This window comes from Zingiber officinale, chromosome 1A (assembly GCF_018446385.1).
Source record: "Zingiber officinale cultivar Zhangliang chromosome 1A, Zo_v1.1, whole genome shotgun sequence".
In the NCBI taxonomy this organism is placed as follows: Eukaryota; Viridiplantae; Streptophyta; class Magnoliopsida; order Zingiberales; family Zingiberaceae; genus Zingiber; species Zingiber officinale.
In genome coordinates this window covers 5,950,350-5,963,756 of record NC_055987.1, presented here as the reverse complement: position 1 = coordinate 5,963,756, position 13,407 = coordinate 5,950,350, and positions in this window count along the sequence as shown.

Here is a 13,407-nt window from a genome sequence, read left to right as displayed (position 1 = left end):
TTCTCCGGACTAGGTCAGAGAGGGCTCGGTAGCTCGTTCTTTGGACCGGACGAAGTCGGAGAGGGCTCGGTAGCTCGTTCTCCGGGTCAGAGAGGGCTCGGTAGCTCGTTCTCGGACGAAGTCGGAGAGGGCTCGGTAGCTCGTTCTCCGGGACTAGGTCAGAGAGGGCTCGGTAGCTCGTTCTCTGGACCGGACGAAGTCGGAGAGGGCTCGATAGTTTGTTCTCCGGATTAGGTCAGAATGATTCCATGGTACATTGGATTGGTCGACAGACCGATCCAGTGACACATAAGACAGTGGATCGGTCGGCAGACCGATCCAGTGAAACTAAGTTTCCATGGATCACCAAGAGCATCGAGTGTAATCTCGATCGTAGACCGATCAGAAACACTCGAGCACATCGAGTAATGTGATCGATGCAGACCGATCAGAAACACTCGAGCACTGCGAGTGAAATCGATCGGTCTTCGCACCGATCGTGAGATGGTATTGCGAGAAGAAGGCGGGGATCGGTCGTGGAGACCGATCCAGCTACCTGATCGGTCTCCACGACCGATCGGACAAGCTCGGACCGATCAGGATATGTCCTGATCGGTCCGTGGATCTGGTGACCGATCCACACACACAATCAGTTTTGTTTCTGCGATTCCTCCACTGCATTTGAACTGCCTGATTCATATAACCCTCTGTGCTGTTAGCTTTTGAGTTTGCAGGATCACAGGTATCATTCCAAGCCTAATTTCAAATTAAGTCTATAAGAGGAATACGACAAATGGCCTTTCTGGTGTGATTCGCGGCGCATGGTGCATTTGAGGCATCAACGGCTACTGGTGTGATCTGGCTGCGATCCGCTTGACTCCTGGTGATTGGTTCGAGCTCAGAAGACACCAGTGAAGACTGTGATTTCATTGGTGTGAGTTCAGAGAACCAGTAAGGAGGAAGAGGGATTGGCTGCAGCGACGATTCTGTGCAGATTGACCACGATCCGCGACAGCAGAGAACAGGGGCTTAAGAAGCAGTAAAAAGCGAGAGGAAAGAACAACAAGCAAGTAAGAAAAAGAAAGTTCTGTTGATCGTTGAGGTGTGCTAAGTTCTTGAGCTCTCGGGTGAGAAACTGCTGGTTTGTGAGTTCTCTGTTTCCACTGATCCTCGCGTGGTTGTAAGCGATAGTTCATTCTTCTTTGCCACCGAGCTCTGTAAGTCTTGTGCTTTAACATATATATTTCTTGAGACTTTGTGGAGAGGTTACTCCACCGAGAAGGAGGATCTTTAGCCGGAATTTTTCCGGGGTGCGATCTACCGAAGATCGAGGGGTCGTCCACCTTACGGACACGCCGAGGAGTAGGGGCAAGTTATCCCCGAACCTCGTAAATTCTTGTGTTAGTGTGCTTGTTTCCTCCTTGTTTTAGTTTCCTAATTCCGCTGTGCTAACAAGTTTATTTGTAGAAATTAGTGTTTAAGTTTCAAAGAGGCTATTCACCCCCCTCTAGCCATCTAAGATCCTAACAAGTGGTATCAGAGCCTGGTGCTCTTCATCTGGACTAACATCCAAAGGAGCAAGAAGATGGCCATGAAGGAAGGATTCAGCACCAACATACCACCCTTCTTCGATGGAGCAGATTTCCAGTACTGGAAGAGCCGCATGGAGTATTACCTCAAGACTGATATCTCCATGTGGTTCTCGGTCAAGGAAGGATTCACACCACCGAAGGACGAAGAAGGTAAGGAACTCGATTCATCAAGGTGGTCTACCGAACAAACTCATAAAGGGCAAGCCGATGCCAAGGCAGTAGTCACCTTACAATGTGGGATTGCCAAGGACCAACTCGTCAAGGTAGGTCCATTCTCGAGTGCAAAAGATTTGTGGAACAAGCTTATCGATCTCCAAGAAGGAACTCGTGATTCTCGGATAGCCAAGAGGGACCTATTCTTGAATCAACTACAAAATCTCACCATGAAGGAAAATGAAACGGTAAGTGAACTACATGGGAGGTTCAAGGAAATCATCAATGGTCTACATTCCGTGGATGAACGCGTGGAGAATCGCGATCTAGTAAGGTACGCTCTTAAATCCTTTCCAAGGAATGCCTTGTGGTCATCTATGGTAGATGCCTACAAGGTTTCCAAGGATCTTTCCATTTTTAAATTAGACGAATTCTTTTGTGAAATGGAACTTCATGAACTTGCTAACAAAGGTTAAAGAGAGAAAGGTATTGCCTTAGTTGCAGGACCAAAGAACAAGGATGGAAGAAGGAAGAGGGAAAAGAAGAAGGAGAAGGAGATTTCTTCATCTACATCCTCCTCCAAGTCCGATGATGAAGGTGGATCATCATCAAGCGAGATGGCAAATTTTGTGAGGAGATATCATCAAGCGAGGTGGACCACCGTCCAGGCGTTCACAACGTATTCTATGTATCTATGCTGAGGAGATATATATCCGATCTGGTACATGTGCTGACAAATATCTCAGTTCCTATTTATCCTGACGTTACTTATGAGGAGGTTCCAGTACGAATCTTGGACCAGAAAGAGCGTCAGTTGCGGAACAAGACTATCCAGCTGGTTAAAGTCGGATGACGGCATCATTCGAACGAGGAGGCTACCTGGGAGCTCGAGGATACGATCCGAGTTCAGTACCTCCATCTTTTTACTTGATGTATGTGGGTTAATTTCCATTCGGCATTTATACTGTTTAGCTTTTGCTAGTACTTACTGATGGTAAGGAACAAAATTGGACCAAATTTTTATTAGTGGGGAAGAATGTAAAATACCAGAAAATGGTGAATAACCATAATGGAATTTTCCAAAATTTTTAAAAAAATTTTGAGAATTTTTTGGAGACCGTATGGTATAGGTTACGGGGATAAATATTGGGCCACGGGAAAGCTTGTTTAGGCTACCCCATTTAAGCGAGGAAAAGTTTGCTTTTTCTTTTGTTTTTCCTTTTCTTTTTTCTTCTCCTCTCACGTCGTCTCTTCCTTTTCCTAACCGGCGCCACATGCGATGGTTTCTCCTCCCCTCGCGTACAAAACCGTGGCCAAGGGAAGTCTCACGCCTCTTCTCTTCTCCCCTTTGATTTCCCGATCTCCTCTTCTTCCCCTTCCTCTTCGATCATCGCCAGCTAAGCTTCTGCCTCCCCACCTCTTCCTCTCTTCCAACTGAGCAGCGCTGACACCTCCTTCCCCTCTGATCCATGCATTGCCTCACGCCAAGCAGCATCGACCCAAACCCTACATCTTCCTCATCTCCTTCCTCTCGACTCTACCCTGACCCTTTCTTCTTCCGCGTCCCCTTCCTCTTCTCCAAACAGAGTCGATCCCTCTCTGTGTCACTACCGGCCACCACAGCCTGACGCCGGTCGTCGCCACCCGTCGTTGACCGTTCACGCTAGACCAGTCAGCGACACTGTCAATTGTCGCAAGAGCCGCTGAGCCCCTCCGACGCAGAAGTCGTGCCCTAGATTTCTCCTTTGCTATGTTGTACCCTAGGTGTCACCCTCTCCCGTCGCATCGCCTCACCACCGCACGGAACAATGCCAACGCCCCTACAGCCGATTGCCGGCCACCAAATGCTTGAGCTCTTCCAGTGCCAGCCACCCGAGCGCCACGACGACCATGATCTACCACTGATCTGGATGCTAATGTTGAAGTGTATGCTTTTGTGATCAATAGCAGCGTTGATGTCCTGACCACTCATCCCCAGCCAGTGGTAGCATCGTCGGCCTGTTCTTGCTTTTCAGACATCGCACCCCTCATCTGTTCCGGCCAGAAACTTAGGGTTATTTGAGGGTAAGATTTCTAGTTTAAAAGGTTATGGATGAATGATTGAGTTTAATTCACAGTTGAGAATGCAGTGATTGTGAATCGGATATTGGATTCATGCTAGGTGTTGATTTAGGGCAATCTGGTTTGCAGAACAGTAGCTTTACCTAGCTTTGGCCACCGTCTTATGGCTATGGATTGCTCCGGTCGAGAGCCCTATTAGCTACCACGGATTTGGTGAGTATGTAGGATTAATAGGTTAAGCAATTAGGGTTTCCTATTCCTAATTGAGATTTCATTTGGTTATGCAAATTATGGCAGATTGGTATGATTTATATTTTTATGTTGTAGAGTTTTGGTTCAATTTGAAGCGAGCTCTTGGACTTGAAGTTATTCTGATACGATCTTCGTTTTGAGGCAAGTACCTTGACTTATCTATTTTGATATGTCATGTTGATATGCTTAGTAATATATAACGAGTAGTGATATTTATGTTCATTTTTGTATCGGTATGCCATTATTTATTACCTGAGCATGTTGTATTTATTTCCTGATTTTGCATTCATGTTCCTTTGATTATTTATGTCCTTAAGGTAATGACATACCATGTCTTATTATGTTCAGGACCTAGATTTATTCTACCGTACCTAACCTATGTACCTAGGATATTCTATTTGATCCATATACCTTTTGGTACACATTATATAGAGATGGATAGGATCAGGATATCTTATTGCTTAGTGTCATGCACCATCTTGCATGATTGCATGCTGAGTGATTGGCAGTTTCATTATTGTTGAGCACATCGCCAGTTACATGGATCTGCATACACAACCACTTATAAGTTAGTGGTATATCAGGCGGGGTGTTAGTTAGAGCCCTAGAGCCAATCATTTGATGATTGTATGGACTCATTGTATCATATTCTTGTATATTAATAAAGGCATTTGTTTGGTTATTATACTTATTTGTATTAGTGCCAAATAGACTAAGTATAATAGCGTCCTTGAGTAGAAGGTTCATACCTATATCAATCGATTAGTTGAATCGATAGTGAGATGATATAGGGAACACTACTCTAAATCATTCCTAGTCGAGTATTAACATTCAGGGACAATGTTAATGCAATAAGACTAGCATGTAGGTCAGCTCGATGACTTGATCTGACAAGTCATGGATATAGAAATATCAAGCTGACACATGGGTATACATTGGAGAATGTATACTGAATGACCCGTCATGAGAAAGTATCATGGATCGTTATATGAGTGTCATATACTTTCTCATGTGGCTATTAGTATGACTATTAGTCCTTTGACCTGAAGTCACCATGGATCCCTACATAAGGAGTTATGTACTTTGGTTTCGTCAAACGTCACCCGTAACAGGGTGGACTATAAAGGCGATTACTGGGTATGTAACAAATTATGCAGAGGGATGTGAGTGATGTAGATGGGATCTATCCCTCCCATATGACGGGAGCGACATCAATATTCTTGATAGAGTTAGACCACGAAGTGCATGGCCATGCCCAAATGAGTCAACATTAGATGTTGAACTCATTTGATCGAGTGAGTCTACTTGGAGTTCAAGATTTAGATTGATTAGAGGATGACACGGTCTATGCCTCACATTGATCAATCTAGATGTCAAGGATAGAAGGACACTTGTCACATATTGTGAGGAGTCACAATTAGTAGTCACAAGGTGATGTCGGATCTCGACATTCTTGTAACTTGGGTAGTAATGATGTGTTGCTAGATACCGCTCATTACTTATGCTCCTAAATGGGTTTAGGGCATTGCCAACGTTACAAGAACCTATAGGGTCACACACTTAGGACATTTAGATGGAGATTTGGTTCATATGATGAACCAAGAGGATTAGATTCATTTGATGAATCAAATTGGATTAAGAGTAATCCAAATTGGGCTAATTGAGTTAGACTCAAGTTGATTCATGTATTTAATGAGTCTAATTTAGATTATGACTCATTAGATCAATTTAATTTAATGAATTAGATTCATTATATTAAGTTGGCTTGAATCAAATGGTTAGATTAGATCAACCATGAGAGAGATTGAGTCAAGTTTGACTTGACTAGAGAGGAAGAGGAAGAGTCAAGTTTGACTTAACTCTTTGCCACATCATGAGTGAGGTGGCAAGATGTGGACCAATAGTGTTGTTCCACATCATCTTGCTTTGCCACCTCATGGAGGTTACAAGCCTGCATTGCATTTAATGTGGGTTGGCCACATTAAATGAGTGGAGGTTACTCATTTGCCACATCATTGTGAGGTGGCAAGATGTGGACCAATGGTAATGATCCACATCTTCATGATGTGCCACATCATAGGAGTTACACAACACCTCTTAATGGCCTCCACTTAATTGTAATTAAGTGGAAATGAAGTTACACAACAAAATGTGGCCGGCCACTTTAGTGAGGGGAAGGAAAATGAATTTTTGATTCAACTCCTCATTTACTCCTTTCTTCTTCCTCTCAAGCTCTCCCTCTCCCTCTCCTCTTTGCTTGGCCGAATCTCACCAAGGTGCTAGCACACCTTTTGTGTGAGGTTTCTCCACCTACGTGTCCGTGTGGATACTTCTAGAGGACCGGCACTTGACGGTCTTGAGATCCAGCAACTCCTTGGAAGAGCGGGAACGCGAAAGGGCACGCAACAAGGGTAAAGTTCTCTTAATATGTAGATCTAGGAGTAGATCTAAAAGGTTTTTCAAACTCGTACTCGTATTTATCGTTCGGTTTTCCTTGCACGGATCCGTTGGCCTTGGGTGATTCGGGGTTTCCGAGACGCGAAAAGCGGTTTTCGCGGCCCGAAGAACCCAACACGGGGTATGTAACATTTATGCTCTGTTAGGCTCCGCTGGTCCACTGTTGGGTAGTGGGACGCAGCGTGGTAGCCGACAATCAAATTTGCTCTGTTTGGCTCCGTTGGTCTGCTTATGGGTAATGTGATGCAGTGTGGTAGCTGACAGGGATCCCTCCTCTGGATTGGCTCAGGGAGATGAGAGCATTGAACTTCCCCACTTATGATTTGAGGTAGGAGGATAAGTGTACTCCGATAGCATCCCGTCAACTCGGTCACTCATCAGGAGCAGTGATAGCAGAGTGCACGGTTGTCACAGCCCTATCCACTCGGTCTCGCCATCGTGTGTGAGACGACTGACTGGCATCAGGAGTGACCAGGACATGTTGCATCATATGCACTGACTGCATTTATTGTTTGTATTTCTTGCACTTTATATGCTGCATATTTGGTGGATACATATATTTGATATGCATACAGGATTTATGATACTCTCGGTCTGACGACCTTGTTATCCTTATACTTAGGTCCTGGTTAGTACAGCTTCTCCCTTCTCTTTCAGTTTTGCATTGTAGATTATCTCAGAAGGTTGTACACATATTTATTACTATTAGTTATAGTTTGCTATGCATGTCAACTTGGTATCCGCTGAGGAGTTGACTCACCCCGTTGATATTATCATTTTTAGGTTGAGGCCGTCGGGAGGATTTCCAGTCGCTAGTCACCGCCCTCCAGATTGCGAGGATTTCGGTTTTGGATCTTTTCTTTGGTTTTTTCCTTGTTATGTTTGTTGGTTGCTACTCGGAAAGCCTAATGGTTCCACTGTACAAAAATTTTGTACAAAGGTCTGAACCTTTTCCTAGCTACCATGTGTTCTTTTAAATTAAACTTGGATCGCCTGCGGAACTTAACACGTTTGATCCAAAGTTTAATTTATTTGTTCTTTTAGGTTTAGACTTGGATCTCCTGCGAAACTTAACACTTTCGATCCAAATCACCTAGGTTATTAATTCCATTAAATATTAATTTCCAAAATTAGCTTCCAGGACTGCATGGCGAGGCACATGGCCTTCTTGGATATGGGAACAACCACCACCGCCTAGACAAATCCTTTTAAGGAAAGCTAATATTTAATTTCCTTAAATAACTTTAGGTCAACCGAAAAGAACAATCAAATCACAAGGAAAAGAAAAACAAAAGAACACAACATCGAAAACAAATTCGAAATACTAGAATCGCATGCCTCTTGTATTTGGTATTTTTACATGGAGATAAAACTAACATGATGCGGAAAACTATATTAGTTATACCTTCCTTTGTGAACTTTTAATGACCTCTTGATCTTCTACCGTATTCCTCTTCTAATCCCAGACATTGTGTGGGCAACGATCTTCCGAGACGAGAACCACCAAGCACCTTCTTCTTCCTTGCAAGTTTCGACCATCAAAACTTCTCCTAGGATGAAGAGGTTCGGCCACCACCACCATGCTCCAAGGGATGCTAGAAACAAAGCTTTCTTTCTCTCCTTCTTCTTCTTCTCTAAACTTGATCCGGCCACCATATGAATCTCCACAAGAAGGATGAGGTTCGACCATCAAAGAGAAGAGAGGAGGAGAGGATGGCTGGCCACACCAAGGAAGAAAAATAGGGAGAAAAATAGAATAGAGTTCTTATCATGAAGGCACCTCTACCCTCTCTTTTATAATCCTTGGTCTTGGCAAATAAGGAAATTTTAATAAAAAACTTCCTTAATTCCTTTGCCATGAAAAATAAATTTAATTGATATAAAATCAATTTCTCTTTTATTAATCAACATGGCCGGCCACAATAATCTAAGCAAAGGAAATTTAATTCAATCAAGAATTAAAACCTTCCTAATTTGTTTCCGGAAATAAAATTTCTCTAATAATTTTTATCCCTTCATGATTGGTTTATAAAAAGGAAATTTAATAAATTAAAATCTTTCTTTTAAACATGTGGATAAAAAGAAAGTTATCTCTAAAAATTAAAATCTCTTTTAATCTACAAATAAGGAAAGATATCAAATCTTTTCTTAATCTCTTGTAGAAACTTATAAAAGAGAATATTTAATTTTTAAACTTTCTTTTAAATCATGAACATGGTTAAAAAGGAAAGTTTTCTTAAAATTTAAAATCCACCTTTTAATCAACAAATAAGGAAATATTTCAAATTTTAAACTCTCTTTTAAACATGTAGATGATTTACAAATAAGGAAAGTTTTTATCAAAAATTAAAACCATCCTTTTTAATCTACAAATAAGGAAAGAGATTAATCTCTTCTCTTAATCTTTTGTAGAAAGCTATAAAAGGAAATTTTTAATTTTTAAACTCTCTTTTAAAAACATGATATCCACATAAGAAATAATTTTAATAAAAATCCTTTTTAATATTCTAGTGGCCGGCCACCTAAGCTTGGGACCCAAGCTTTGGCCGGCCACAAACTTGGCTCATCCACTTGGTCTTGGCCGGCCCTAGCTTGGGTTCCAAGCTAACTTGGCCGACCCCATTGGATGGGTAAGAAGGTGGGTATGTGGTGGGTATAAATCTCTATATACAAGAGGCTACGATAGGGACCGAGAGGAGGAATTGGTTTTGGTCTCCCGATGAAATTAAGCATCCCGTGTTCGCCCCAAACACACAACTTAATTTCATCAATAATAATTCATTCCACTAGAGAACTATTATTGAACTACCGCACCAATCCCAAATTACATTTTGGGCTCCTTCTTATTATGAGTGTGTTAGTCTCCCTGTGTTTAAGATAACAAATGTCCACTAATTAATTAAGTTACTGACAACTCACTTAATTAATATCTAGCTCCAAAAGTAGTACCACTCAACTTCATCGTCATGTCGGACTAAGTCCACCTGCAGGGTTTAACATGACAATCCTTATGAGCTCCTCTTGGGGACATTCTCAACCTAGATTACTAGGACACAGTTTCCTTCTATAATCAACAACACACACTATAAGTGATATCATTTCCCAACTTATCGGGCTTATTGATTTATCGAACTAAATCTCACCCATTGATAAATTAAAGAAATAAATATCAAATATATGTGCTTGTTATTATATTAGGATTAAGAGCGCACACTTCCATAATAACTGAGGTTTTTGTTCCTTTATAAAGTCAGTATAAAAGAAACGACCTCTAATGATCCTACTCAATACACTCTAAGTGTACTAGTGTAATTATATAGTTAAGATAAACTAATACCTAATTACACTACGACCTTTCAATGGTTTGTTCCTTTCCATTTTGGTCGAGAGCTACTGTTTATAATTTATAAGGTACTGATAACATGATCCTCTGTGTGTGACACCACACACCATGTTATCTATAATATAAATTAATTGAACAATTACATTTATCATAAATGTAGACATTTGACCAATGTGATTTTTATTTCTAGATAAATGTTTATACTAAAAGCTAGACTTTTAGTATACATCCTAACAATGTTATCGTCTATATTTCCAGGCTTGTATCTTTATTGCACTTTGGATCTGGTATGGTCCTTTATTATCGATGGGGTTTTCATTTGGATGTATGCAGGTGATTTGAGTTTTATGAGTGTAGTTGAGTAGGATATAAGATTTGAGTTTTATGGGTGTATTTGAGATGATTTCCTTATCATTGCTTTAGTTTAGCTTTTATTATTAAACTGCATGGTTGTCACTTTTATTTTATTGTATGTTTCCGACCATGTTAGCCATGTATGGTTATGTTGTAGAAAAACTTCAGATTGTCATCCGTACAGGGGAGATGATGTAGAAATTTCTTCTGGCAGAGACTCCCCCGAGGTGTGACATCATTTGTAGCATGAAAACTTGTTTTCTACTACGGAATGTTCCCTAGGATCGGTATGATACAAAACTAAAATTAGTGAGCTTGAATTTCCTGTGATCGAAGGAATGAAATCTTCCTTTTCTGAGTTTTACAATTTGTTTATTATAAAATAAATTCAACCTTTGTTTGTTTTATTGGTAAGAACTCAGTCTTTGTTGTTGCTTATTGAATCTTCTGTTTGTTAATCTTGTTTTCTGTAGATTTATTCTAATAAATATAGAATATGGTTGTTTGATCTACCTGTTACTCACTATTGGAGTGAAAATTTAAAACCAGTTTCATGGTCAATTCTATCTTCAGAAAAAAATCGTATAATAACCCTTTTTATATAAAAATACTAATTAAAAAAAAAGATTGGTAACGTTTCCCCTTGTTTTTTTTCCCTCTTTATTCTTCTTCTCTCCAAAGTAAAAAAAAAATTAATGTATCAATTTAAGATCTAACCTATATTATATAATTAAAAGTCTAAATCATGTTTTAAACATGTATATGATATAGGTTAAATAATCCTGTAACAATGATGAAACAAGAATAATCATGTTTTCAATCATGATTTAAACAAGAATGCTCGCGCTAGAGACTATAACTTCTTGTTATGATATCTTACTTGATCAACAACTAACTTACAAGATATTGGACAAGAGGTTCCATGAATCAAGTGTTGAAACAACTAATCTCAAGATGAGATGTCTCAATACTCAAGCTTCATGCCAATTAAAGACCTAATTTGATACTAGCAAGCTCCATTTTAAGACATAAAAGTCAAGTAAAAAATGCAAGAGATTTCAAATGTATAAACCACTATAACTTAACAACACAATGTAAGGTAATATCATCAACAAACAAAACACTAATGTCAAATTTTCATTTGCACATGTGGTTTGTTGGACTATAGTTGAAGAATTTGCAAGGTCTAACCCTTCGTCTTGAGATGCACTCATGTGCTAGCACGAAACTTGTTAGACAATTCCTTTCAAGTGAATTTTTTCACATTATACAACCTACAAATTTTATGAATAAATGTCATACTCATAAAACATTGTATTAAATGGTTAGAGTGCCTTAATACCACATTAGACAAAAATATGAATTATCAAAACAATAATTTAGCTCCCATTAGTTAATATGTCAATAAAGTGTCAATATGAATATTTATTGAATCACAAATTTTAGCATTTATATTTTTCTTAAGAAACAATAACATTGTCCTTTAATTCCTCCCAAAAGCTAAACTTTTTAAAATTAATATGACACAATTCAAAGTGACTCCAATCAAGCTCAATCAATCGAAACCAACTAATTTTGAATTCTCCAATTTGCTTTTAAAAATAAAAAATATTATTATTTTTAACTCATCAAATATTAGTTAATAGGAGAACTTTAATTTTTTTCTTTATTTTTTGAGCCTTTGTCCTAATTGAATGCTAAGCCTAATTATTTAATTTTTTATATTAATTAATTCTACATGGCAGTTTCCCAGTTCTTGTGTCTTTAATTGTATGAATGTCTTTAAATTTAATATTAATTTGTATTATTGAACGCACACTCCTATCTCTTGCCATCCTAATAATTAGTTGATTATTTTAATTCAAATAAATAAATGATAAAAATAATTTAAGTCAATGGTTTTTGAATGTGTTTTGTCCTATCTCAGATTAATCCAAGCGAACTTGTTCAAAAATCCAAATTATCATGGGTTGAAATATTTAATTATCATAACAATGATTTTACGACTATTCTTATATATTATCTTGAATTATAGAATCAACAAATTTACTAACTCATTTTCAAAATCAAACAATGAGTTGAAATTAAAGCTGAATCAACTTAAAAATGGGCTAGAATTTAGTTCCTTTAACCAAAATATAATTAAAATAAGCTTTTTCATTTGATTATTTGAATACATTACAAGCTATATGTAATTTGTTAATAGATGATTTTTTAGCTAGGATCAATTTTTTTATATATAAGTAAATCGACAATGGGCCAATGGGAAAATTAAAATTGTGAAATTTTTAAAAGGTGTACTTAACTTTTAGATTTCTTAACTTTTAGATTATTTGTTTCCCATTTCTCTCTCACTAATTATTGTGGTACTACATTTAAAAAAATAATATCATTGTGATGTTGAATTTCAAAGAACATCATCGTTGTGACCATTGTGGTTGTGCTGCATTTTAAAAATCAATACTATTATAGTGTTGATTTTTAAAAATAACACCACATTGGTGTAGATTTTAAGATTTATGCAACATTAAAGTAGTATTGATTTTGCACTGCATCATCACAATGATGATATTCTTTGAAATGTTTAATGGTGTTGTTCTTTGAATACAATAATACTATAGTGATTGTTGGGAGGGGTAAAATAGAAAACAAGTGCATCGTTTGAGAAATTTAAAAATTAGATGTACCTTTTGATAATTCCACAACCTTAAGTATGTTTTTTTGGTCAATTACTATAAGTCTGTTTTTCGAATACAATACCAAAGTGACTGATGAGAGAGATAAAATTGGAAAAAAAAAATGTATCTTTTAAGAAATCTGAAAGTTAGATGTGCTATTTTAGAACACCACAGCTTTAAGTGTGCGTTCTGGTCATTTGCTGTAAGTAAAATTGAAATAGTATTTTCTATTCTATTGTGCATTAGAAATTGAAAAAGAAAACATACGTCAACAAAATATTGGTGCAACAACCTCGATTAGAGTAGTTACTTTCATATTATTTAGTTTGGCTTATATAAACAATTGTAGTTCCTTGAATTGACACGATAAAATTTTTTATGAATTTGAAAGTTTTTGATATAATATATATTCATAAAAATAAAAGAATATCCGTAACTAATTATTTATAATATTATTTTTTAAAAACAAAAATTATCAAAATAGTACCAATGCTCACTCCATTTGAAGCAACTTCGAACAAAATTACATCACTTTAGA